The sequence below is a fragment of the Neovison vison genome, chromosome 13, assembly GCF_020171115.1.
Source record: "Neovison vison isolate M4711 chromosome 13, ASM_NN_V1, whole genome shotgun sequence".
Lineage (NCBI taxonomy): Eukaryota > Metazoa > Chordata > Mammalia > Carnivora > Mustelidae > Neogale > Neogale vison.
The window spans coordinates 59,423,484-59,449,235 of NC_058103.1; the positions used below are offsets into that span (position 1 = coordinate 59,423,484).

The window sequence follows — 25,752 nt, forward strand, 5'->3', positions numbered from 1 at the left end:
ACTACTTAAGTTTATTCCTAGGCATTTTATTATTTTGGTATAATTGTTAATGGGATTGTTTTCTTAATTTGTCTTTCTGCTGCTTAATTTATACTAGTATATAAAATGCAATGGATTCTGTACCTTCATTTTTGTATCCTGGAATCTTACTGAATTCATTTATCAGTTCTAGTAGTTTTATGGTGGAGTCTGTTGGTTTCCTATTATGCCATTTGCAAATAGTGAAAGTTTATTTCTTCCTTATCAATCTGGTTTCCTTTTATTCCTTTTTGTTGTCTAATTGCCATGGCTAGGACTTCTAGTATTATGTTGAATAAAAGTGGTGACAGTGGACATCCTTGTCTTGTTCTTGATCTTAGGGGAATCGTTCTCAGTTTTTTACCATTAAGGATGGTGTTGGCTATGGAGTTTTCATATATGGCCTTTATACGTGGAAGTATGTTCCCTCTAAACCTACATTGTTGGTTTTTTTTTTTTTAAGCATGAATAGATGTACTTTTTCAAATACTTTTTCTGTGTCTATTGAAAGGATCATATGGTTCTTATCTTTTCTGTTATTGATGTGATGTATCATGTTGATTGATTTGCAAATATTGAACAACCCTTGCAACTGGGAATAAATCCCACTAGATCATGGTGAATGGTTTTTTTAATGTGTATTGGATTCCGTCTGCTACTATTTTGTTGAGGATTTTTCATCTGTGTTCATCAGAGATGTTGGCTTTTCACTTTCTTTTTTAGTGGTGTTTTTATCTGGTTTTGGTATCAGGGTAATGCTGGCCTCCTAGAATGAATTTGGAAGCTTTCTGTCCTCTTCTGTTTTCTGGACTAGTTTGAGAAGAATAGGTATTAACTCTTCTTTAAATGTTTAGCAGAATTTTCCTGTGAAGTCCTCTGGTCTTAAACTTTTGTTTGTTGGGAGTTTTTTGATTACTGCTTCAATTTCATTGCTGATAATAGGTCTATTCATTTTTAATTTTTTCCTGATTCAGTTTTGGGAGGTTATATATTTCTAGGAATATTTCCATTTCTTCTAGATTGTCCAATTGGTTAGCATATAGTTTTTCATAACATTCTCTTATTATCCTTTGTATTTCTGTGGTGTCAATCATTTTTCCTCTTTCCTTTCTGATTTTGTTTATTTGAATCGTCTCCTTTTTTTTCTTTTTTGATGACTTTGGCTTAAGGTTTATCAATTTTGTTGATCTTTTTAGAGAACCATCTCCTTGTTTCATTGATCTGTTACATTGCTTTTTTGGTTTCTATATCATTTACTTCTGCTCCCATCTTTATTATTTCCTTCCTTCTACTGGTTCGGGGTTTTGTTTTTTTCTTTTTCTAGATCCTTTAAGTGTAAGGTTAGGTTGTTTATTTGAGATTTTTCTTGCTTCTTGAGTTAGGCCTGTATTGCTATACCCTTCTCTCTTAGAACAGCGTTTGTTGCAGCCCAGAGATTTTGGACTTTTGTGCTCTCATTTTCATTTATCCATGTAATTTTTTATTTCCTTTTTGATTTTTTAGTTGATCCATTCACTTTTTTAGTAGCATGTTATTTAACTTCCCATGTGTTTGTGATCTTTCCAGATTTTTTTCTTGTGGTTATCTAGTTTCATAGCATTATGTTTGGAAAAGATGTATGGTATGAACTTCAGTCTTTTTGTATTCGTTGAGATTTGTTTTGTGGCCTCATATGTTATCTATGTTGGAGAATGTTCCATGTACATTTGAAAAGAATGTGTATTCTGCTATTTTACGATGGAATGTTCTGAATATATCTGTTAGATCCGCATGATCCAACATGTCATTCAAATCTACTGTTTCCTTGCTGATTTTGTTTGGATGAGCTAACCATTAATGTAAGTGGAGTGTTAAAGTTTCCTAGTATTATGTATTACTATCAATTACTTCTTTTATGTTTATTATTAGCTGGTTTATGTATTTGGGTGCTCCCATGTTGGGTGCATAAATATTTACAGTTGTTCTATCTTCTTATCAGATTGTCTGAATCTGAATGAATCATGAATGAATCACTGAATGATTACGCAGTGTCCTTCTCTGTGTCTTATAACAATCTCTGTTTTAAAGTCTATTTTGTCTGATATAAGTTTTGCTATACTGACTTTCTTTTCACTTCCATTTGCATGCTAAATGCTTTTCCATCCCTTCACTTTCGATCTGCATGTGTCTTTAGGTCTGAAATGAGTCTTTTGTAGGCAGCTTTAGATGAATCTAGCTTTTTTATCATTCTGTCACCCTATGTCTTAAAATTGGAGCATTAATCCATTTACATTCAGGGTAATTGTTGATAGGTATGTACTTATTGCTATTTTGTTTCTGCTTTGTAGTTGTTTTTGTAGTTCTTCTCTGTTCCTTTCTCTTCTTACTCTCCTCTCTCAATTTTTGCTGTCCTTTATTGGTGACGTACTTGGATTCCTTTTTCTTTATTTTTTGCATATCTGTTACCGGTTTTGGATTTGCAGTTACCATTAGGTTTGTATATAACATCTTATTCGCATAGCAGTCTATATTAAGTTGATGGTCAGTTAAATTTGAAACTATTCTTTACTCTTCTACACCCCACATTTCAGGTATATGGTGTCCTACTTTATATCCTTTACTTTTTGAATCCCTTGACTGATTTTATAGATATACTTATTTTTATTGCTTTTGTATTTCCTACTTTTCTTACTCCTACTTATAGTCTTTCCTTTCCATTAAAAAAATGCCCTTTAACATTTCTTATAGGTCTGATTTAGTGGTCATGAATTCCTTTAACTTCTGTTTATCTGGAAAACTCCTCATCTCCCTTTACATTCTGAACGATAGTCTTCTGGATAGAGTGTTTTTGGTGCAGGCTTTCCCCCTTTCCACCTTTGAATATATTATGCCACTTCCGTCCAGATTGCAAAATTCCTGCTAAAAAAGCAGCTGATAACACTGTGGGGCTTCCCTTGTATGTAACTGTTCTCTTTTCTCTTGCTGCTTCTAAAATTCTCTCTTTATCACTACTTTTTGCCATTTTAATTACTATGTATCTTGGTGTGGACCTCCTTGGGTTGATTTTGTTAGGGGATTTTTTGTATCTCCTGGATTTGGATTTCTCTTTCCTTCCCCAGACTCAAGAAGTTTTTAGCTATTATTTCTTCAAATAAATACTCTGCCCCCCTCTCCTTCTCCTCCTCCTCTCCCCCATTCCTCCTCCTCTTCTTCTTCTTCTGGGATCTCTATAATCTGAATGTTATTATGCTTGAGGGTGTTATTGAGTTCCCTTAGTCTATTTTCATTTTGTCTTAGTCTTATTTATTTATTTATTTATTTTGGTCTCCTGTTCAGCTTGATTGCCTTCCATTGTTCTGTCCTTCAGGTCACTGTTTTGTTTTGTTTTGTTTTGTGGCCTCATATGTTATCTATGTTGGAGAATGTTCCATGTACATTTGAAAAGAATGTGTATTCTCATCTGATTCCTCTACTCTACTACTCATTTCCTCTAGTGTATTTTTAATTTCAGTTATTGAGTGCTTCATCTATATTTGGTTCTTTTTTACGTGTTCAATCTCTGTCTAGGGTCTTCCTGAAGTCCTCTTTTCTCAAGCCTGGTGAGTATCTTTATGACCATTACCTACCTCTGTTTCATTTAGCTCTCTTGCTGTGATTTTGTCTTAACTTTTCATTTGGGACATATTCCTGTCTCCTCATTTTGTCTAATTCTGTATCTTTTCCTATGTGTTAGAAAAGTCAGCTACATCTCCTGCTTTTGAGAGTAGTGACTATGCAGAAGAGGTTCTGTAGCTCCCTGTGGTGCTGTGTCCCTTGTTTATCAGAACCTGGCACTTCATGGGTATCTCCTATGTATGTTGTGCCAGCACCAAGTCTGCCATTGGAGGAAGGCTACAGCTGCTTTAAAAATCCTATCTTAGCCCTGGCTAGAGGGGGCAGGTTTTCAGAAGAGCCAGGGAAGGACACATGGTGTTAGCAAGCATTGCCTGGGTCTGTTGTGGGAGGAGACTTGGAGGGAGACCTGCCTATAGGGTGCCAGTCAATGGAAGTGTTCAGGGACGGGGTGGTGTTCAGGGACAAGCTAGGTAAAGAGTGTTCCTGCCACCCTGGTTGCTGTAGATCTCTGTGTTTCTAGTCTGGGGGAGCAGGGGAGGGAAATGGTGCCCATCAGCTCTTTTGTTGAAGTCTCTCAAAGATCCCTTTCCCTCCAGCACTTACTCTGAGGTTAGTAAATAAATCTTCACATATACCCCAGGTGCCACTCAAACTTTGCTGCTGTATTGTGTCTCCATGGGGCTGTGTGTTGCGCTCTCTCTTTAAGGTGGGGATTTGGTTTCTTATTGCCCTCTGGCTCTCCCAGAGCAGAGCCCACTGATTTTTAAAGTTCCAAATGGTAAGCCCTGCTGATTGTAAGAACTTGCAAAGTTAGGCCCCTCTGATTTTCAAAATCAAGTATTCTAGGGATTTGTCTTCTCAATGCATATCCCCTGTGTCTGTGGTACCTGGTATGGCATCTTTTCCTTTCCTTTCTCTGTACCTGCGGAGTTCCCTCCCTTCCATGGACAGCCCTGTGGGTCAGTTTGACTCTCTACCGAGTCTCTGCCATTCCTACCCTCTTCAGTTGACCTCTTCCCTTGCTTTGAAGAGTTTGTTCTGGCAGTCTTTGGGTCATTTTCTGGGTTATTTATACTGACATGGGTGTTAATTAGCTGTATCTGTGGGATGTAGTAGGTTTAGGATACTCCTACTTTGCTGTCTTCCCCAGAAGTGATGAAAACTACTTTTTTTTTTAAAAAAAAGATTCATTTATTTTTTGAGAGAGAAATTGAGAGCAAGAGCACAGTGGGGGAGGGGTAGAGGAAGAGGGAGAGAGAGTTCCAAGCAGACTCTATGTTGAATGCAGAGCTGATGCAGGGCTCGATCTCACAACCCTGAGATCATGACCAGAGTCAAAACTAAGAGTCAGACACATAACCAATTGTGCCATCCAGCTTCCCCAAAGCTTCTTTAAAGAAAACTTTATGTTAATTTTAAGAGAATGCGGGTATTTTATTATAGGGCATTAATGTCTTGAAACAGAAAGAGTATAAGGATTTTTGTGTCTTGTAAACATTTTTTTTAAATAAAAAATTTATTTAATTGAGAGAGAGACCATGAGCCAGGTGAGCAGAGGGAGAGGAAGAAGCAGACTTCCCACTGAGCAGGGAGCCTGGGACGGGGCTATATCCCAGGACCCTGAGGTCATGACTCTGAGCCCAAGGCAGACATTTAACCTACTAAGCCACCTCGGTGCTCCTACATTGGTTTTTAAATAGAATTTTCCTCTTAAAATTCTTTTCTATTTTGAGTATCATACATGGTACTTATTAAAAAGTGTGGAATATGGGCTTTTAGGGACATTCAGAAGGGGTCTTGAGTTGGGGGCTGAGACATAATACATGGTCATAGGACAAAGAAAAGTTCTCTGGTTATGCCTGGGTGCACTTGCTGGAAAAGGACACAGACAGGCTGACATACAAAATTATACTCTGATGCATTTGTTGCTTTTCTCTCCTTATTTGTCTTCCTGGAATTAGGAGAAAACTAGTTGCTCTTGTCCCCTAAGGCACTTTAGTGTGAGAAATTTTCACCAATTTGAAGAAAAATGGAAAAAAATAAAGACAACATAATGAGTTTTTCATAATGTTAATTTTCTGCTTCAATTTAAACAAATTCTTCTTTGAGAACTTCTTGTCTTGTTGTTTTTAAATGGTTCTTTTCTGAAATGACAGCAAGAGTGGATAGCAGCTGATTTTCTTTAATCTGTTCACCAGGCCAAGCAAACAAACAAACAAAAAAAAGGTAAATATATGTTGGCATTTAAATTTTTATTTGTCCCTCAAATCCAAAGCCTGAGGTCAGAGACATCCATGTCAGAGATGCATTTAAAGCTAGGTTTATCCTGCAGTGCGGGAAGGCCTGGGGCCTGGGTTTGGCCAGCTCCTCCTCACTGACCCAGGTCCCGTGACTGCTGCCCTTCTGAATTAAATATCCATGCCAGTGAATGGAATGTGATATAGTTGAATTCCTCCTGATAAGCTGTCTGAAGGGCTGTGAAATGTGACTGCTTTGACTGACGCTCCCATTTTCTCTTCCTCAAAATAAGTCAGATTGACAGGATTCAAAGGGGACATGAAATTGGTTCTTATGGCCTGATTCAGCAAGAAAGCCAGGATCTGCAGGATCCTGCTCCATGAAAAACATTCTGATACGAGGAATGAGCGATTGTAAGGCCTGCCTCCACGAGCTGAGGAAGTTTTTCTGTACCCATAGCTGATAAACTGCTTTTGCAACTGGATCCTAGTCAGGATCCTATGTTGGTCCTAGTCAGGACTCCAGTGCTCCTGAGGCTTTCAGACTTCCTGCCTTGTGCGTGAGCAGATAGCATTCAGCCAGGAGTCATGCTCATACCCTTATTACAGGAATTTTCCAAATAGCTTCTGAGGCATCAGCTATTAGGGAATAATCTGATGATAATTTATACTTTATAACACAGTTAGTACTCCCATTACATATTTATCTCGGACTGGAAAACAAACTATCAGGTGAGGTAAAATATTTATAGAGTTTCTTCTAGAACCTTTGTCCAGGTTCTTCTCTTTTCCTTCTGGGATTGCCACTGTGCCAGCCTGAGTCTCTGATAATGCCAGTTTGACTATGAAGAGCGACAGTATATTCTGTTTGTCTTAACACTTAGATTATCAAGGAACTTTTGCATTCTGGAACTGACTTGGGGGGATCTGTCCTTATCTTTCCTATACAATGGAGCCCTTTTTCCTTAGTTGGGGTGAAGAACTTAGATCTGCCTCCTATTGTGGTAATGAATGCAGAAGGATGAAGTGGAAGGGAGATTTCAGATATTCCCAAAGGGAAATGACCTGGCCTCTGGTCTGTCCTACTCCATTCCTGATTGTAGGCATGTGCTCTCCCATCCCCATCACCTGATAATAAAGCCAGGCAGTACATAAGGCCTCAGACAAAAGGTCCATTAGGCATCCCTGTGATTAAAGTTGATTAGCTAGAAGTCACTGGGAATTTTAGTCCAAGACCAGTGGTGAATCAGATCCAATTTGCATAAACTATGAGGGCTTCATTAAGGCTAATCATTTTCTCTATCCTTTGGTAATAAATCATCCTTCTATGGGGCTCATTTAGATGGAGCTTGAGGATTTTGCCTTCAGAATTCAACACATTAAGATCACTTTAGCTGTGCTCTTTGGCCTCATTTGCTGGGATGGCAGCTGTCTGGAGTCCCATATCGAGCTACATCCTTGAAAAAACTTCCTAGAAATGTAAGCAGTGATTGATTGGGGTCCATGTGCCAGCAGCCAAGACCCATACAATAATGAAGTGTACATCTTTTAAAGCACCAGTAGAACACATCTTACTTGTTTAAACTGATGAAGTACTCAGGCCACATAGCGCATTGTGTTGAGCCAACTGATGATTTAGTAATTTTGCATACTCTTCTTGAAATAAGTCTATCTAAATCCAGGAAACCTGACCAGGTGTGACCTTCCAGAGCTCTTATGTAGATGATTCTTTCTTTGCAATTACTTGTGAGAATGAGGAGATGCTGCTTATTTTGTCCCAAAGATGATTCCTTTTGGTCTCCTGTAATTTGTACATGCTTCCCTGTGTGCCTGGAGCCCTTCCCGTCCCCTCACAGTCCTCTTTGCCTGTGCCTATTGAATATCCTTTCTGCTTATTTATCTGTTGTGCTCTGTGAAAACAGGGATTCCAGTAATTATGTATGGATAAATTGTGAGTTATGAGATGGTGGCTCTAATGGAATATTATACAGCCCATTGAAAGAATGATATGGATATGTAAAGATGCCCTTCTATTTCGTAATATAGTTATTGAAAAAAAGCAAGCTAAAAAATATTGTGCATAGGATGATCCCATTTTTTGTAAAAAAAAATAGTGCTTATGTGTATATTCATGGAGAAGGAAAAAGTGTAAGTATACAGAAACTGGATATAGGGTAAAAAGGTGGGGCTTTTGTTTTTAACTTCATAAATTTATATATTTTAATCTGTTAGATTGAATCTGTATTACTATTATAAGCTGAAAACCCAGTAAACAGTTTTAAAAACCGTGAAATTATAGATGATGGTTGCTAATTATTATTATTTTAAAAAAAAACACTGTATTCATTTTCTAGAGGTACTACAACAAATTACCCTAACCTGGATGGTTTAATAAAAGAGAAATTCTTTCATGGTTCTGGAGGTTAGAAGTCAGAAATGGAGTTAGAGCCATGTTCCCTCCAAAGGCTCTAGGAAAAGAATCATTCTTTGCCTCTTTAGCAGTTATCAGTAATCCTTGGCATTCCTTGGCTTGTGGACACATCACTCCAATCTCTGTCTCCATTTTCACATGGACTTTTCCTCTGTGCTTTGCTGGATCTTTATATTTCCTTCTTATAAGGACAGCAGTCATTGGACTTAAGGTCCTCCTCAATCCCATATGACCTTATCTTAACAAAACTAATTATGTCTGCAAAGACCCTATTTCCAAGTAAGGTCAAGTTCTGAGGTTCTGGATGGAGATGAATTTGGGGGGGGGACATAATTCACCCCATTACAAACACTAACTAGGGCCACAACTAACAAGCTTTGTGTGTTAAAACATCTTTTCTGAAGACTGTGGTCTGGACTGCTATGTCACCAATAGTCTGTGGTCCCTCATTGGACTGGTGCAAGATGTTGCACCATCCAAGTGATGATGCAACATCCAAGTGATGTTGCCACTGCTACGGTTTTGGAGAACCTAACAATCCTTCAATGCCTCACTCTTCTAGCCTTAGACCAGAATCCGCTTGACCCTACCATGCCAGTTCTGGGATGAAGCAACTTTTAGTTCCTTTTTAAATCTCTACTTTTACTTTTGGTATGAGGTTTTCCTTGATTTACAAATTTAATTTCTTTTTCCTTCCTTCCTTCCTTCTTCTCTCTTTCCTTCCCTCCCTTCTTCCTTCCCTCCCTTTTTCCTTCCTTCCTTATTATTGTCTACTATATACAAGCTCTGTAGGGGACAAAAAATGAATTTCCTTGCTTTTGAGGCTCTCATAGTCTGGCTTATGAATGTCAATACTGTACTTAGAAATTCTAAGAGACACATTTTAACATTTCTAGTATATGTGCTGCAAAGCGAGCACACATTTTACCATTTCTAAAACCTGGATATTTCTTACAGTCGATGGTGTGACATAGTTTAATTGATAGCATTAAAATTTCCTGATGTTAAATAAAATTACATGTCTTACAGTTAATGCCTTCAGATTCAATGAGATATGGTAGCATGAGAAATTGGGCAAATTACCTGCCATTGCACTTGATAAAAATCTGCTGTGAATGATTGTGAGTTAGGAAATAGGAATCTGTAGTTATTTTATTTAAATATAGTTTTTAAAAAGAAAAATATTTATGCTTACAGGTTTACTATTGTTGTCACTTTTTTAGTTGAGGTATAATGGACCTATAACTTTGTATTAGTTTTAGTTGTGCAACATAGTGATTCAATCTTTGTCTATTTTGCAAAATAATCATAGTGAGTCTGGTTCACATTTGTTACCATACATAGTTACCCAAGTTTTTTTCTTTGGAAAACTTTTAAGATCTACTGTTGGCAACTTTCAAATATATAATAAAGTATTATTAACTATAGTTACCATACTGTACATTACATTATCATGACTTTATTTACTTTATAACTGGAAGTTCATATTTCTGACTCTATTCACTCATTTAACCTACCCCATACTTCCTGCCTCTGTTGACCATCAATCTGTTTTCTGTATCTATGAGCTTTTTTAAAAAGACTTTTTATATTCCATATGTAAGTGAGATCTAATAGTATTTGTCTTAGTCTGACTTATTTCACTTAGCATGATGACCTTAAAGTCCCTCCCTATTGCAAATGGCTATTTCATTCTTTTTTTTTATGGCTGAATAATATTCTCTTTCTCTCTACACACATACACACATATCTATATCTTTATCTATATATACCATATATCATATATATATCACATTTTCTTTATTCTTTCATCCATTAATTATTTAAGTTATTTCTATATCTTGACTATTATTAATAATGTTGCAATGAAAATGGGGATACATTTGTTTGAGTTAACGTTTTCATTTTCTTTGGATAAATACCCAGAAGTAGAATTGCTAGATCATATGGTAGTTCTATTGTTAACTTTTTGAGGAACCTCCATACTATTTTCCAGAGTGGTTGCACCAATTCATATTCCCATCAAAGTGTCGAAGGGGTTTCCTTTTGTCTGCATCCTCACCAACACTTGGCTATTTCTAATTCCCTTATTTCTTAAATTTATTCTATAAATATGATCCTGCACCTGTTACGTATAAGACTAAGTACTCTTTTGAAAACAATATTAGAACTACCTTTACCAAGCAAGAGATCTGGATATCTACAAGACAGAAACATTTGTGAACCAGGGTAGAAGGCAAATTTATGGTCAGTAATGTGCAAAATTATGAATAATTTAACTTTCTTTTGGTAAGTTTCCTCCAAGAAACTGGGTTTTTGAATTTATTATCAGTTAAACCAGAGTTTTTCAGGTGGAAAATTCATCAGTATCAATTGTTTTGCTTTTTCCCAAGCCTCCAAACAGCTATCAATACTTAATTCTGTTTGTACAAAGTATCTTTTGTGTAATGCAAATTTCTGTTGCTTTCCCCTAGGGGATAAAATATATAGCAAAGGGAAGAAAATGTAAGATGAATTCTGAATCTAATACATGAGGTTTTTTTTTCTTTTTACATAGTGTTTGTGTCAGAGTCAGAAACAAAATCTAATTTAGAATACTCACCAGCTTAAAAGAAAACAGTTTTATGTGGCAAACCTACTGCCCCAGAAAACAAGTAATTAAAGGACCTCTTAAAATAGCAGCCATAAAACTGACATTCTGTGGGAGACCATGTGTTCATTACTGTTCTTTTTATTGAGGATCCTCCCTGGGCACTGTTCTGAGAAATGAAATCCACTCTCAGAATGAGTACTTCACCCAAGGACTTTGCATCCTCTTCTGGGGGAAAAGGTTAGTGCATGCCTGGTGTATGTAGGATAGTTGTATCATGTCGGGTGGAAATATGACCTTGTTGTTATCTTTATTTGGACATTATGTATGGCTTAAGGAGATCTGTATGGGTGCCAGATTGATATGGGATGGACTTGTGGTAGTTAATTGTGTGTGTCAGCTTTGTTAGGTCATGGTAACTAAATAGTCAAGCATGATTCTATATGTTTCAATGAAAGTATTTAATTTTTTAAGAGTATAGCTGACACAATATTCATTAGTTTCAGGTGACAATGAAAATATTTTATGGATGAGATTAACATTGAAATCCCCAGGCTTTGAGTAATGTGAGTGTGACTTATCCAATCAGTTGAAGGGCTTAATAAAAACAAAACTGACCTCTCTGAAAGAAGGAATACTCTGCCAGCAGACCAACTTTGGACTTGAAGTACAAAATCAAGACTTCCCTGGGTCTTCAGTCTGCTGGCCCAGCCTGCAGATTTGAACTTGTCAGCCTCCACAATCATCTGACCTAATTCCTTAAAATAAATATCTCTCTCTCTCTCTCTCCCATCTATTTATACATTATATATCATATTGGGTTATTTTTTTTTCACCTCTCTAATACAGAACTCTGACTAATACAGATCATGAGAGACAAAGCTTAGAGAGGCAGAAGAGAATTTTTCCTGTGTTTAAGAACTTGGGGCATGGCAGACACTATTCCCTTAAGCTCCCTGCTGTTTTCTTGTTTAGGCAAGGAATTATAGGAGAGTCTGTGATGTTACTCCGGCTGAAAGAGGTTGGGGGAAGCTTCTACAGAAGGCCAAATGGGTCTTCCTTTATATTTTATGCTACTGCAGACGGGATCCTGTATTTCCCCCAGTTTCCCCAAATGGGAATTGGAGTTAGATGTTGGAATCATTTATTGGTGCTAGTAATGAAACTTTGGTTGTTCCTACAAATTTTGCAATACATTTGCTTGAATTTCCTAGTTTTTAGGAGGGAAGGTGCCCTCTCCACAATGTAAATAAAGAAATAAACATGACGGCCCACATCTTCCCTCTAAGATAGGACACTACCACTTCAGAGGAAGGAAGCTCCACCCCAAGACTGCTAGGAGTGGGGGCTGTTGGTATTCAAGTAGGTCTTCTGTCATACAGTCCTCACCTGGTCTGGCTGGAGCACTCCTCATCTGTGAGGCTTTCCAAACTTGGATAGATTTCTTTCTCCTCCACACTTTCCATCTGTACTCTTTTTCACAGCAAAACTTCTCCAGTCATCATCTTTGCAGCCTCACTTCACTTTCTTCCATACCTGACTCTATTCAGGCTTTACTCTTCATTATGTTACAAAGACCGCCCCAGTCAAGGTCACTCTTGACCACCATGTTGCCAGATTCAAAACATTATAGCTAAGTTATGACATTATGCTAAGTTCTCATCTTCTTTCACATCTCAGTGGCACTGATGATTCAGTTCTCCTTGAAACATGTTTTCTTTAGGCTTCTGTCCAGTACAATTAAAATGGGGTTTCCTCCTAGCTCATTTGCTATTCCTTCTCAGATATCTTTGCAGATATTTCTGCTGCTTAACCTTGAAAACATAGAGTATCGAAGAGCTCAGTCCTGTACTCTATGTAATTACTCTGCATAATCAGGCCTATGGCTTTCAATACCATCCATACGCCTCACAAATCTACATTTCCAATTGTGGCCTTTGCCCTGAAATCCAGGTTTGTATATCCAATTTCCTACTTCACATCTCTGTGAACTATTCCCTGTGTTTGTAATCCCTAATCCCTTCTTCTTATTTAAATTTCAATTTATATAGTGTCTGTATAAATATTATCAGCTATGTTCTATTTCTTATCTGTCATCTATCATCAATCACTCAGTTTTAATTCTATGCATAACTTGTGCCAGTATATATCCTTCTTTCCTTTTAAAAAAAGGTCAGTTAGTTAACATACAGTGTCATATTAGTTTCAGGGGTACATTATAGTGATTCAGCAATTCCATACAACACCTGGTGCTCATCACAGTAAGTGACCGCCTTCATCCCCATCACTTATTTTGCCCATCTCCCCCCACCTCCCTCTGATAATCATCAGTTTGTTCTCTATAGTGAAGAGTCTGATTCTTGGTTTCTCTCTCTCTCTCTCTCTTTTTTCCCCTTTGCTCACTTGTTTTGTTTCTTAAATTCCACACAGGAGTGAAATAATATGGTATTTGTCTTTCTCTAACTGATTTATGTTGCTTAGCATAATATTCTCTAGCTCCATCCATGTCATTGCAAATGGCAAGATGTCATTCTTTTCTCATGGCTGAAAAATACTCTATTCTATATAGATACCACCTCTTCTTTATCCATTCATCAGTCAAAGGACACTTGAGCTGCTATATCTTGGCTATTGTAGATAATACTGCTCTAAGCATCAAGGTGCATGTATTCCTTTGAATTAGTATTTCTGTATTCTTTGGGTAACTACCCCACAGTGCTATTGCTTCCTCATAGGGTAGTTCTATTTTAAACTTGCCAAGAAACTTCCATACTGTTTTCCACAGTGGCTGTACCAGTTTGCATTCCCACCAGTAGTGCACGAGGGTTCCCATTTCTCCACATCCTCACCAACACTTGTTGTTTCTTGTGTTGTTGATTTTAGCCATTCCAACAGGTGTGAGGTGGTATCTCATTGTAGTATTGATTTGATGGTAAGTGATGATGAACATCTTTTTCTATGTCTGTTGGCCATCTGTATGTCTTCATTGGATAAATGTCTGTTCATGTCTTCTTCCCATTTTTAATTAGATTATTTGATTTTGGGTTGAGTTGTGTAAGTTCTTCATATATTTTGCATATTAGCTCTTTATTAGATATGCCATTTGCAAATATCTTCTCCCATTCTATAGTTTGCCTTTCAGTTTTGTTGATTGTTTCCTTTGCTGTGCAGATGCTGTAGATGCAATATTTTATTTTTGCTTTTGTTTCCCTTGTCTCAGGAGACATATCTAGAAAAATGTTGCTTCAGCCAATGTCAAAGGAGTTACTGCCTGTGTCCTCTTCAAGGACTTTTATGGTTTCAGGTCTCATATTTAAGTTTTTAATCCATTTTGAATTTATTTTTATGTATAGTCTAAGTAAATGGTACAGTTTTATTCTTTTGAGTATAGCTGCCCACGTTGGATATTCTTTACTGTTTTGCTGAAGATTAATTGACCATGTAGTTGTGGGTTTATTTCTGGGTTCTCTGTTCTGTTCTGCTCCGTAGACCTCTGTGTCTACTTTGTGCCACTTCCACACTCTTTTTATTATTACAGCTTTGTGGTATAACTTGAAGTCCAGAATTGTGATGCATCCAGCTTTGCTTTCCATTTTCAAGATTGCTTTGACTATTCATTTGACTATTCAGGGTTTTTTGTCATTTCATACAAATTTTAGAATTATTTGTTCTGGTCCTGTGAAAAATGGTATTTTTGATAGGGGTTGCATTAAATATGTAGATTGCTTTGGATCATGTGGACATTTTAACAATATTTGTTCTTCCAACCATGGAATATCTTTCCATTTCTTTATGTTGTATCAAATTCTTTTTTCTTTAATTAAAAAAGATTTTATTTATTTGAGGTGAGGCCCATGAGAGAGCAAGAGCAGGGATAGGGACAGAGGGAGAGGGAAAGGCAGACTCTATTGAGCAAGGAGCCCTGATGCAGGGCTCTATGCTAGGACCCTGAGATCATGATCTGAGCTGAAGGCAGGCACTTAACTGACAAAGCCACCCAGGTGCTCTGTCTCAAGTTCTTTCATTGGTGTTTTATAGTTTTCAGAATAGAGGTCATTTACCTCTTTGGTTAAGTTTATTCATAGGTATCTTAATATTTTTGGTGTAATTATAAAAGAGATTGCTTTCTTAATTTCTGTTTCTACTGCTTAATTATTGATATATAGAAATGCAATAGATTTCTGTACATTGATTTTATATCCTGCAACTCTACTGAATTTGTGTTATAGTTCTAGAAATCTTTCAGTGGAGTCTTGGGTTTTGTATAGATAGTATCATGACATCTGCAAATAGGGAAAGTTTGACTTCTTCCTTGCCAATTTGGATGACTTCTATTTCTTTTTGTTGTCTAATTGCTGTGATTAGGCCTTTCAGCATATGTTGAATAAAAGTAGTGGGAGTGGACATCTGTACCTTGTTCCTGACCTTAGGGGAAAAGTTATCGGTTTTCACTATTAAGGATGATGTTGGCTATGGGATTTTCACCTTCGGCCTTTATCATTTGGAGATATGTTCTCTCTAAACTCACTTTGTTGAGGTGTTTTTTTTGTTTGTTTGTTTTGTTTTTTTTTTAAATCATGAATGGATGTTGTACTTTGTCAAATACTTTTTCTGTGTCAACTGAAATGATCATATGGTTCCTATCTTTTCTTCTTATTGATGTGATGTGTTTTTTTGATTGATTTGTGAATATTGAACCCCCTTGCAACTAAGGAATAAATCCCACTTGATCGTGGTGAATGAGTTTTTTAATGTATTGTTGGATTCTGTTTGCTGGTATTTTGTTAAATATCTTTGCATCAGTGTTCATCAGAGATATTGGCCTGTAGTTCTCTTTTTTAGTGATGTTTTTATCTGGTTTTGGTATCAGGGTAATACTGGCCTCATTGAATGAATTTGGAAGTTTCCCCTCCTCTTCTTTCTTTGGAATAGTTTGAGAAGAATAGGTATTAACTCTTCTTTAAATGTTTGGTAGCATTCTGTAAAGTCCTCTGGTCCTGGACTTTTGTTTGTTGGGAGTCTTTTGATTAGTGATTTAGTTTCTTTGCTGGTTATTGGTCTGTTCAAATTTTCTATTTCTTCCTCTTTCAGTTTTTTTAGTTTATATGTTTCTAGGAATTTATCCATTTCTTCTAGGTAGTCCAGTTGTTAGCATATAGTTTTTCATAGTAGTCTCCTATAATTATTTGTATTTCTGTGGTATTGGTTGTTATTTCTCCTCTCTCATTTGTGATTTTATTTATTTTAGCCCATTCTCTTTTTCCTGTTAAGTCTGGTTAGAGGATTATTAATAATTTTTTTTGAGTTTTTCAAAGAAGTAGCTCCTGGTTTCATTGCTCTGTTGTTGTTGTTGTTGTTGTTTTGGTTTATATATGATTTATTTCTGTTCTCATCTTTATTTTTTCCTTCCTTTTGCTGATTTTAGGTTTTGTTTGTTGTTTATATCTTTCTTACTTGTTTACTTACTTATTGTATTTTGTTTTCTACTACTTATATGAAAATTCCCTGAGATTACAAGAGTGCCTGACAGAGTAGAAGCCTAATAAACATTTCTTAGAGACATGATTGAGATATTACCACTTATAGCTCACCATTTAGCATCCAAGTTTCTACTACTATGATATGTTGCTATTATTCATATATTTGTCTGGATATCTACAGATTTAATATTTACAGTGTAGAGTTAAGTCCAAATGGTGTTTAGAAAGTGTTCCTATTTTTAGGCAAAAATATGAGGCCTAGCAATGGAAGGAACCAGTTGCAAATTGCATACCTAGTCTAGCATACTTGGCCCCTACATTAACTCCCCACCCCTACCAACAATTCTCTTATTTTTGACATTTCTGTCTTAGGGACTATCTTTCCTCATGCAGTCCTGGTCTCTGTCACTTCCTCTGCCTGATGTTTCCAGTGAGGATGACAGCTTCCACCTCCTTTGTTACTCCCTTTTGAGGTTGAGTGGAGCTAAAACCCACTACCACAGTAGGAACAGGATCTATGCTTATTCTTCTTCGTAGCTGTCTTTATTTATCCTTTACTTTTGAAAGATAATTGCACTGGATGCAAAGTTTTAGGTTGATGGTTTCTCTTTTAACATTAATTTCACTGCCACTTTTGCCTTGCTTACATGTTATCTGACAAGAAGTCCACTGTAATTCTTACTTTTGTACCTTCTGTGGGTAAGTTTTTTGTTTGTTTGTTTTTATCTCCCTTACCCCAGCTTTCTCAAAGATTTTTTCTTTATCTTTGATTTTCTGTAGCTGAATATCATATCCCTAGGTAGACATACATATGCACATATATGTATATGTTTCCTCTCTTTTCTATCTGTCCTTCTATCATTCACTCATTCCTTCCTTCCTACCTTCCTTTCTTCCTTTTCCTTTTAATATTATTATTTAGCATGTTTGTGTTAAGCTAAACGTTTTACTCCTTAATGGTAGCTTTTATCAGAATAGATAATTTAGTTGAAGATGGCTGCCTGATGAGACTTTTCAATACTGATTTGAAATGCAAATTAATACAAGCAATTACCAGATACTATACATGGTCTTAAAATGGAAGGCTTTAAATGACATTTCCCTGGCAATCTGTGAATCCCAAAGATCAGACATTCTCTTTATTCAATAAATTAAATATGCATCCAAAGCCCAGTTTGAGTTTACCATCATATAGTCATTCTTACTGTAGCCAGTTCTGAAATAGGGATGACCCTATCAACAGTTACCTAAAGAATTATTTCCCACTTGGGAATATATATTTTGGAAAGAGAGATACCCTGTGTTTCAGGATGGGTTGTGATGGCTTCGGAGGATGAAGACCAATGTAACATTTTGGGAGATGGATTTTTCCCCCTCAGTCTGACGTAGGAAAATAACATTTATTGAGGGTTTCTTGTTTTGTTTTGCTTATATCAAACACTTTATACTCATTCTATAGTCAATGAATATTTAATGAGTACTACCATGTTTTGGCCATATAGTTAATTGCTGGGGGTGCAGTGGGGATGGGACAGACTCAGTGCCTTCTCTCATTAATCGTTTATTTTGGTTGGGAAAATAAAATGAATCCAGAGAATAATAAGTACCCTGATTGGAATAGAGGATGGCTGAGTGAATGGGTAAGAAGAGGGTGCATATTAAATAGGGTAGAGCAAGTAAGGTCTCTTGAAAGGTGACATCTGTTTGCATTGCACTGTTGGAGAACCAGCCAACCACTCATTTTCTAATTTTTACAACAATGCAAGACAAAGGTAACATTAGTTAAGCTGGTAGTGAAGAAATAAATTATTCAACTAGATTAAGTAATTTTTCTAAAGTTACATGGACTTCAGATTATCCATTTGTCTCTAAAGCTGTTCATTGCCCATCACATCCCCCAGACACTTATTCCCCAGCTGCCTCAGGCTTGGGCAGAAACAAGCTCTTTGTTGATCTAATCTTGGACTTTAGACATGGAACAGAGAATTTCCTAAGAAACCTAATGTAGAGTCACCTAATTTTCAGTAAATACATAAAAGAGAAGAAACAGTAGCCACTTAATTTAATTACCTTTTCATAAAAAAGATATTTTAATATCAAAAGTGTTGAAGGGGTATTTTCTGAGACTAAAGGACATGAATCCAAATTAAAGAAATTAGCTTTATGGAACACATTATTTTGTCTTTATTTTACTTATTTTACAAAGAATCACTAGAACCACAACATAAGTGGGTCCATTTGAGAACTGATGGACTCAATGATCTTCAGTGTTGGGGCTATCTCCAACCTTGAGAATCTTAGGTTGATGTAAACCTCCTAAGCTTGATGTGTAGAGGGGCAACACAGGGAGATGATTTTCTGTGGGGATATAAACTATTAATTGAATCAGTCCAGAAAACAGTAGGTCATCATGACCTAAATATTTTCGCTTTGTCTTTTCACTTGAAATTTTTATCTATTTAAGGAAGAGGAGATGATGCATTCACTATTCACTAAAAAGTTCAAACTCAAAGCTCATTACAAAATAATTTATAAACTGTTTTCTTTTTTTTAAAAGATTTTATTTATTTATTTGACAGAGATCACAAGTAGGCAGAGAAGTAGGCAGAGAAAGAGGGGGAACAAGCTCCCTGCTGAGCAGAGAGCCCAATGTGGGGCTCGATCCCAGGACCCTGGGATCATGACCTGAGCTGAAGGCAGAGGCTTTAACCCACTGAGCCAACCAGGCGCCCCTATAAACTGTTTTCAATAGGCATTTGCTCCATTGGCTTGAATAAGAGATTAGATTCACTGCCTTTCTTATTAATTAAAGAGTTAGAAATGACCATTTGGACTTCTTTTTTTTTTTAAAGACATTTATTCAGCATTATTATTTGACTATTACATTTAGAAATCAACAGCATACATGCAAAAAAAATCTACATTAAAACCCTTTATTGGAATGCTTTACACTTTTCACAGAACAGAAGCTAAAATAACCTGTTATACATTGGTCACAAATAAAGTCTTCAAGTTTTTTGCTCATACACACAAGTATTGTTGAAAACATATCTTCTTTGTAACAGTGAGCCCTGTCACCACTGTGCATGACTGCGTTCACAAATCTGTTGTAGTGCATAGCTTCACTATCACTTCTCTGGCTCTCCTCTACTGCTGAACTTTTTTCCTGGCAGTAATTAAAACTTTCTTCCACTTCCATAGCTCTTGATGCTGCTGGAACTGCCAGAGCCACCTTGGTTTCATGGTTTGACAAAGTATTGGTCTCTACCAGCACCACTGGCCAGAGCTTCTGTCCAGAATTTCTTCCTTATGGGTCCAAAATTTGAAAATTGATCGTGGTAATTGCCAAAATTATAGCTTCCACCACCTCCAGAGTTTCTTCCATCATTACCAAATCTGCTATGGCCATCCCTGATACCACCATATCCACCATTACCTTGACTGCCACCAAAGCCACCTTGCCCCCTGAAGTTTCCTCTATGACCAAAGTTGTTATTCCCACCAACATGACCTCCACAACCACCACCAAAGTTGCCAGAACAACTTTCATCACTTTACTAGATGAAGCACTAGCCATCTCTTGCTTAGATTAAGGCTTTCACAGTTTTGGCCGTTCACAGTATGGTATTTTTTAAATGACAATCTTGTCTACAGAGTCATGGTCATCGAATGTTATAAAAGCAAAGTCTCTCTTCTTGCCACAGCCCTGGTCAGTCATGATTTCAACCACTTTGTTTTTCCCATACTGTTCAAAATAATCTCTCAAATGATGTTCTTCGGTGTCTTCTTTAATGCCACAAACACAGATCTTTTTCACAGTTAATTAAGTGGGTATGAGGTCTTTGAGAATCTTCTCTTGAGACAGCCCTCTTTGGTTCCACAGCTCTTCCATCCACCTTATGCGGCCTTGCATTCATGGCTGCATCCACCTCATCCACAGGGAAATATGTGACAAACCCAAAGCCGCTGGAGCACTTGGTGTTTGGATCTCTCATGATCACACAGTCTGTAAGCATTCCCCATTGCTCAGAATGGTTCCTCAGACTCCCATCAGTTGTTTCAAAGCTCCAACCTCTAATGAAGAGCTTCTGCAGCTGTTCAGGCTCTTTGGGAGACTCTGGCTTAGACATGACTGCAGGGGGAGGAGAGGCTTTAATGATGCCTACTTGACTGACAGAAAGCAACCATTTGGATTTCTATGAATAGGAATGTATGTGTGTGTATCTTTGTCATGAATATTCAAGTATTGATCAATTTATGATATTGAGATAATATATCTTTTTCCTAACAATGAAATATAAACAAAACTAGAAAATGTAGAAGAATAAATACTATTTAAAATTCTGTGAAAACATAATGACAACTTCAGAAGAAATAATTATGCATAACAGCAGTAATAGCATCCTTGAGGCTGTTTCTATAGCATTTCAAGTACCTGACTGTGTCAGTTGTGCCAGAGTTCATCTCCTAGAGAGACAGGATAAGAAGTGTTGGGCTAAAGCCTCAAGGATCAATTGAAATTTCAGTTCTGTACATAAGTAAAATAGTGAAGGTACAGGCTATTTGAGTGTCTGGCACTTTTTTTTTTTAGTCAGTATAACCATTATTACCTTCACACTATTTTATCTCCCTCTTCTAGGCTTGATAGCATGAGCTAAGAGCAATTGATTTCACAAAGCAATTGAAAGGATAAAGTGAACAAATTATGAAAAATGTACCAGACACAGGTGAATGCATACTACAATATTAATAAAGCTCTAAAATACTGAGAATTAGTTTGAAGCTTTCCCTCTGATTAATGTTTAATGTTTAATTTTTTTTTTAATTTCAAAAGAAGATAAGGATGGTACAAGGAAGAAGTGGGAAACCTATAAGGAAGTCAAATTGCTTGTAATCCCACTACTAGGATCAGCACTATTAATATTCTTCTGAATTCTTTCTAATCTTTAAAATATATATGTAATATATAATATATATAATTTTGTTTTAATAAATATATAGTCATATTATATTAAATAACTATTACATTTATTTCATTATCTATTTCTGTATTTTGTTATGTATAATTATTTATTAAAATATAATTACAATTTTCTATCCTTTCATTAAATAATATTATGAGGTATTTTACATAGCAAGAACTTTTTTTGCAACAGATATTTTTGATACAAATGCTTTCTGTGATGACCTAATATTTTTCAAATAAAAATATTAAACTTTTCTAATTAGTCCCCCACTCTTAGCATTAAGGGTGTTTCTAGTTTTCCCTTCTTAAATATAATACTACAATAAACATTTCTGTTTGAAACTTTGAAATATTTCCTTAGATTACATTTCTAAAAGTAGAATTGCTATGGTTTTTTTTTTTTTTTTTGGTTTTCCATTTTTTTTTTCCAATTTATTTATTTTCAGAAAAACAGTATTCATTATTTTTTCACCACACCCAGTGCTCCATGCAAGCCGTGCCCTCTATAATACCCACCACCTGGTACCCCAACCTCCCACCCCCCCACCACTTCAAACCCCTCAGATTGTTTTTCAGAGTCCATATGGAATACTATGCAGCCATCAAAAGAAACGAAATCTTGCCATTTGCGACAACATGGATAGAACTAGAGCGTATCATGCTTAGCGAAATAAGTCAAGCGGAGAAAGACAACTATCATATGATCTCCCTGATATGAGGGAGTAGAATTGCTATGTTAAAGACTATAAATTCTGCTAGGAATCTTTACAGCAGAAAAGTAGAAACAGTCTTCCAGTATGGTCTAACTTTAACTGTATCTTCACCCCAACAGGTGTTATCATTGAAAAAATACATTTGATAGCTTGATAGATGAAAACAAACTCATTCTATCAATATGAATTTCTTTATTATTTTTTCTTTTTTTAAGTGAGATTCATTCATGCATTTGCTCATTAAAATTTCCACAAAGCGTCATTCTGGCAGGGCATATGACCTGTGCAGTTGCATGAGGCTCCAATGCTCAGAAGTGCCTTCTGCTTGGTTTAACACTCTGTTGCCATCTTGGAATTCTTAAAAATTTTATCTTTGCACTTATGTTTTCCAAGTAAAGTCTGATGGAACAATGGAATATGTGTATGAGCAGAGGAAATAAATGCAATATGTGAGTCCACTGTGTATAGTGTTTTGATGTTCCATAAGCAGAGAGTTCTGGGAGACACCGCACACATGGGAGCTGAGTGAGACTCAACATGGGTACATGATAAGCATGATACATCAAAAATTGAGTAACTAGGGAAGGTGCTGATAGCTCCAAGTGGCCATGCTTTCTATTTGTACAAGAGTTCTTTTTTTTTTTTAAGATTTTATTTATTTGATAGATAGAGAGAGAGATAGAGCACAGAGGGAGTAAGAAGGAAAAGCAGACTACCTGCTGAGCAGGGACCCTGACATGGGGCTTGATCCCAGAACTCCGAGATCATGACTTGAGCTGAAGGCAGCTGCTCAACTGACTGAGCCACATAGGCACCCCCCTCTCTGAGCTTGCTTCTAATGTAGAAAGAAGGTAATGGTTTTCCAATAAAAATGAACAGCCAAGGAATCCTATCATATCCTTTCTTTTTAATGTTACTTTCTTATGTAAGCCAACCATTATAGTCCTAATATGATGATATAGGAGGGAAGAAAAAGATAATACAACCCACAGTTCCTTTTTTTCTTTTTCTTTCTATTTTTAAAGATTTATTTATTTATTCTAGAGAAAGAGAGAGAGCACATAAGAGGGGGGGGGAGACTGAAGGAGAGGGAGAGAGAAAATCCCAAGCAGATTCCACGCTGAGCATGGAGCTGGACAGGCCAGATCTCACAAAACATGAGATCATGACCTGAGCCAAAATCAAAAGTCGGATGCCTAACCAACTGAGCCACCCAGGTGCCCCACTTCCTTTTCTTTTTTCTTTTCTTTCTTTCTTTCTTTCTTTTTTTTTTTTTTTTTTTACTTTAGTCTTTTCTTGCTCATGATAAAGAAGAGATTGTTGTGACCCAAAGCAGGAGAGTAAAGCCCTAGAATAAAACTGTGAATGCATAGTATTGTTCATCTGATGTACGTAAGAACTATTTTTGATTCTCCTACCAGATGGAAATGGAAAAGACATATCTTCCAGCTCAATTTGGACATACCAGAGACTATGTTAAAAATCTACTTGTAATGACATTACATCTGGTATATTAACTGCAGTTTAGGCTTCTACTTGGTTTAAGGTGGCATTAGTTAATTGTCATATGCTATGATCTAGACTGCTATTTGCAGAGGATAAATTGATTAATTAAATAAGGATATGATGGGACTATCACTTCTCCCTTTGAGGGTGATGCATTAATGTCTACCATTCTACCTAGGATATACTATAATTTGTTCCACTGTCTTAGCTGAGATTGGGGAGTGGCAATTTATCACTTTACCTTCATTAGTATAGTAGTTTTATTCATGGACAAAGGAATCTCTGTTAGGGTAGTGTCTGAGTATGGTGAGTCCAATTATACATTTGGGAACTCGGAAAATAGTACTGGGTATGTCTGTGGACTCAGTGGACTCGTTGTAGGTTGACCTTAGTCCAGGAATCCATTTATTTCCCAACTTTCACAAACCCCTACTCTAATAGGGGGGGTTTAGTGGTATTTTGACCCTTTGGGTATTAATTTTTGATTTTGATATTTGGGAAATATTTTCTTCTCTTTAATTTTCTGGAAAAATTTGTGTAAAATTGGTGTCATTTTTCCCTGAAATGTTGGTAGAATTCACCAGGGAAGCCACTGGTGAATGAAGGGATTTTAAAAGTAAAGTTATTTGATTGCTAAAACTCATACAGGAATTCAGCAAAATGGTAGGATATAAAATGAATGCAGAAATAAGTGCATTTCTATACATTAACAATGAGACAGAAAAAAGAGAAAGTAAGGAGTTGATTCCATTTACAATTTCACCAAAAACCATAAGACATCTAGGAATAAAGCTAACCAAAGAGGTAAAGGATCTGTACTCTGAAAACTATAGAACACTTATGAAAGAAAGTGAGGAAGACGCAAAGAAGTGGAAAAACATACCATGCTTACAGATTGAAAGAACAAATATTCTTAAAATGTCTATGAAACCCAGAGCAATGCAATCCCTATCAAAATACCGTCAGCATTTTTCACAGAGTTGGAACAAACAAACCTAAAATTTGTGTGGAACCAGAAAAGACCCTGAATAGCCAAAGGAATATTAAAAAAGAAAACCAAAGCTGGTGGTGTCCCAGTTCTGGAATTCAAGCTATATTACAAAGCTGTAATCATCAAGACAGTGTGGTACTGGCACAAACACAGACAAATATATCAGTGGAACAGAATAGAGAACCCAGAAATGGACACTCAACTCTATGGTCATCTAATCTTCAACAAAGCAGGAAAGAACATCCAATGGAAAAAAGATTCTTCAACAAATGGTGTTGGAAAAATTGGACAGCCACATTCAGAAGAATGAAACTGGACCGTTTTCTTACACCATACACAAAAATAAACTCAGAACGGATGAAAGATCTAAATACGAGATAGGAATCCATGCAAATCCTAGAGGAGAACAAAAGAAGCAACCACTTTGATCTCAGCTACAGCAACTTCTTATTAGACATGTCTTCAAAGGCAAGAGAAACAAAAGCAAAAATGAACTATTGGGACTCCACCAAGATAAAAAGCTTTTGCACAGAAAAGGAAAGAGTCAACACAACCAAAAGAGAACCACCAGAATGGGAGATACTTGCAAATGTCTTATCAGATAAAGGGCTGGTATCCAAAATCTCTAAAGAACTTATCAAACTCAATACCCCCCAAAACAACAAATCTAATCACAAAATGGGCAGAAGACATGAACAGATATTTCTCCAAAGAAGACATATAAATGGCTAACAGACACATGAAAAAATGCTCAACATCACTAACCATCAGGGAAATACAAATCAAAATCACAATGATATACCACCTCAACCAGTCAGAATGGCTAAAATTAACAAGTCAAGAAAAAAACAAATGTTGACAAGAATGCAGAGAAAGGGAAACCATCTTACACTGCTGGTGGGAATGCAACTTGATGCAGCCACTCTAGAAAACAGTATGGAGGTTTCTCAAAAGGTTAAAAATTGACTACCCTATGACCTGGCAGTTTCATTGCTAATTAGTTAGCCAAAAGATAAATGTAGTGATCCAAAGGGGCACCTGCACCTTAGTGTTTATAACAGCAATGTCGGTAATAGCCAAATTATGGAAAGAGCCTTGATGTCCTTTAACAGATGAATGGATAAATAAGATATAGTGTGCATGTGTATACACACACACACACACACGATATTACCCAACCATCAAAAAGTGAAGTCTTGTCATTTGCAATGATGTGGATGGAACTG

General features: G+C 36.6%; 1 pseudogene; it reads right to left on the reverse strand.

Moving 5' to 3' along the window:
- Nucleotides 1-19,526: 19,526 nt before the first annotated feature.
- Nucleotides 19,527-20,480, reverse strand: LOC122893748 (annotated as a pseudogene).
- Nucleotides 20,481-25,752: the final 5,272 nt, after the last annotated feature.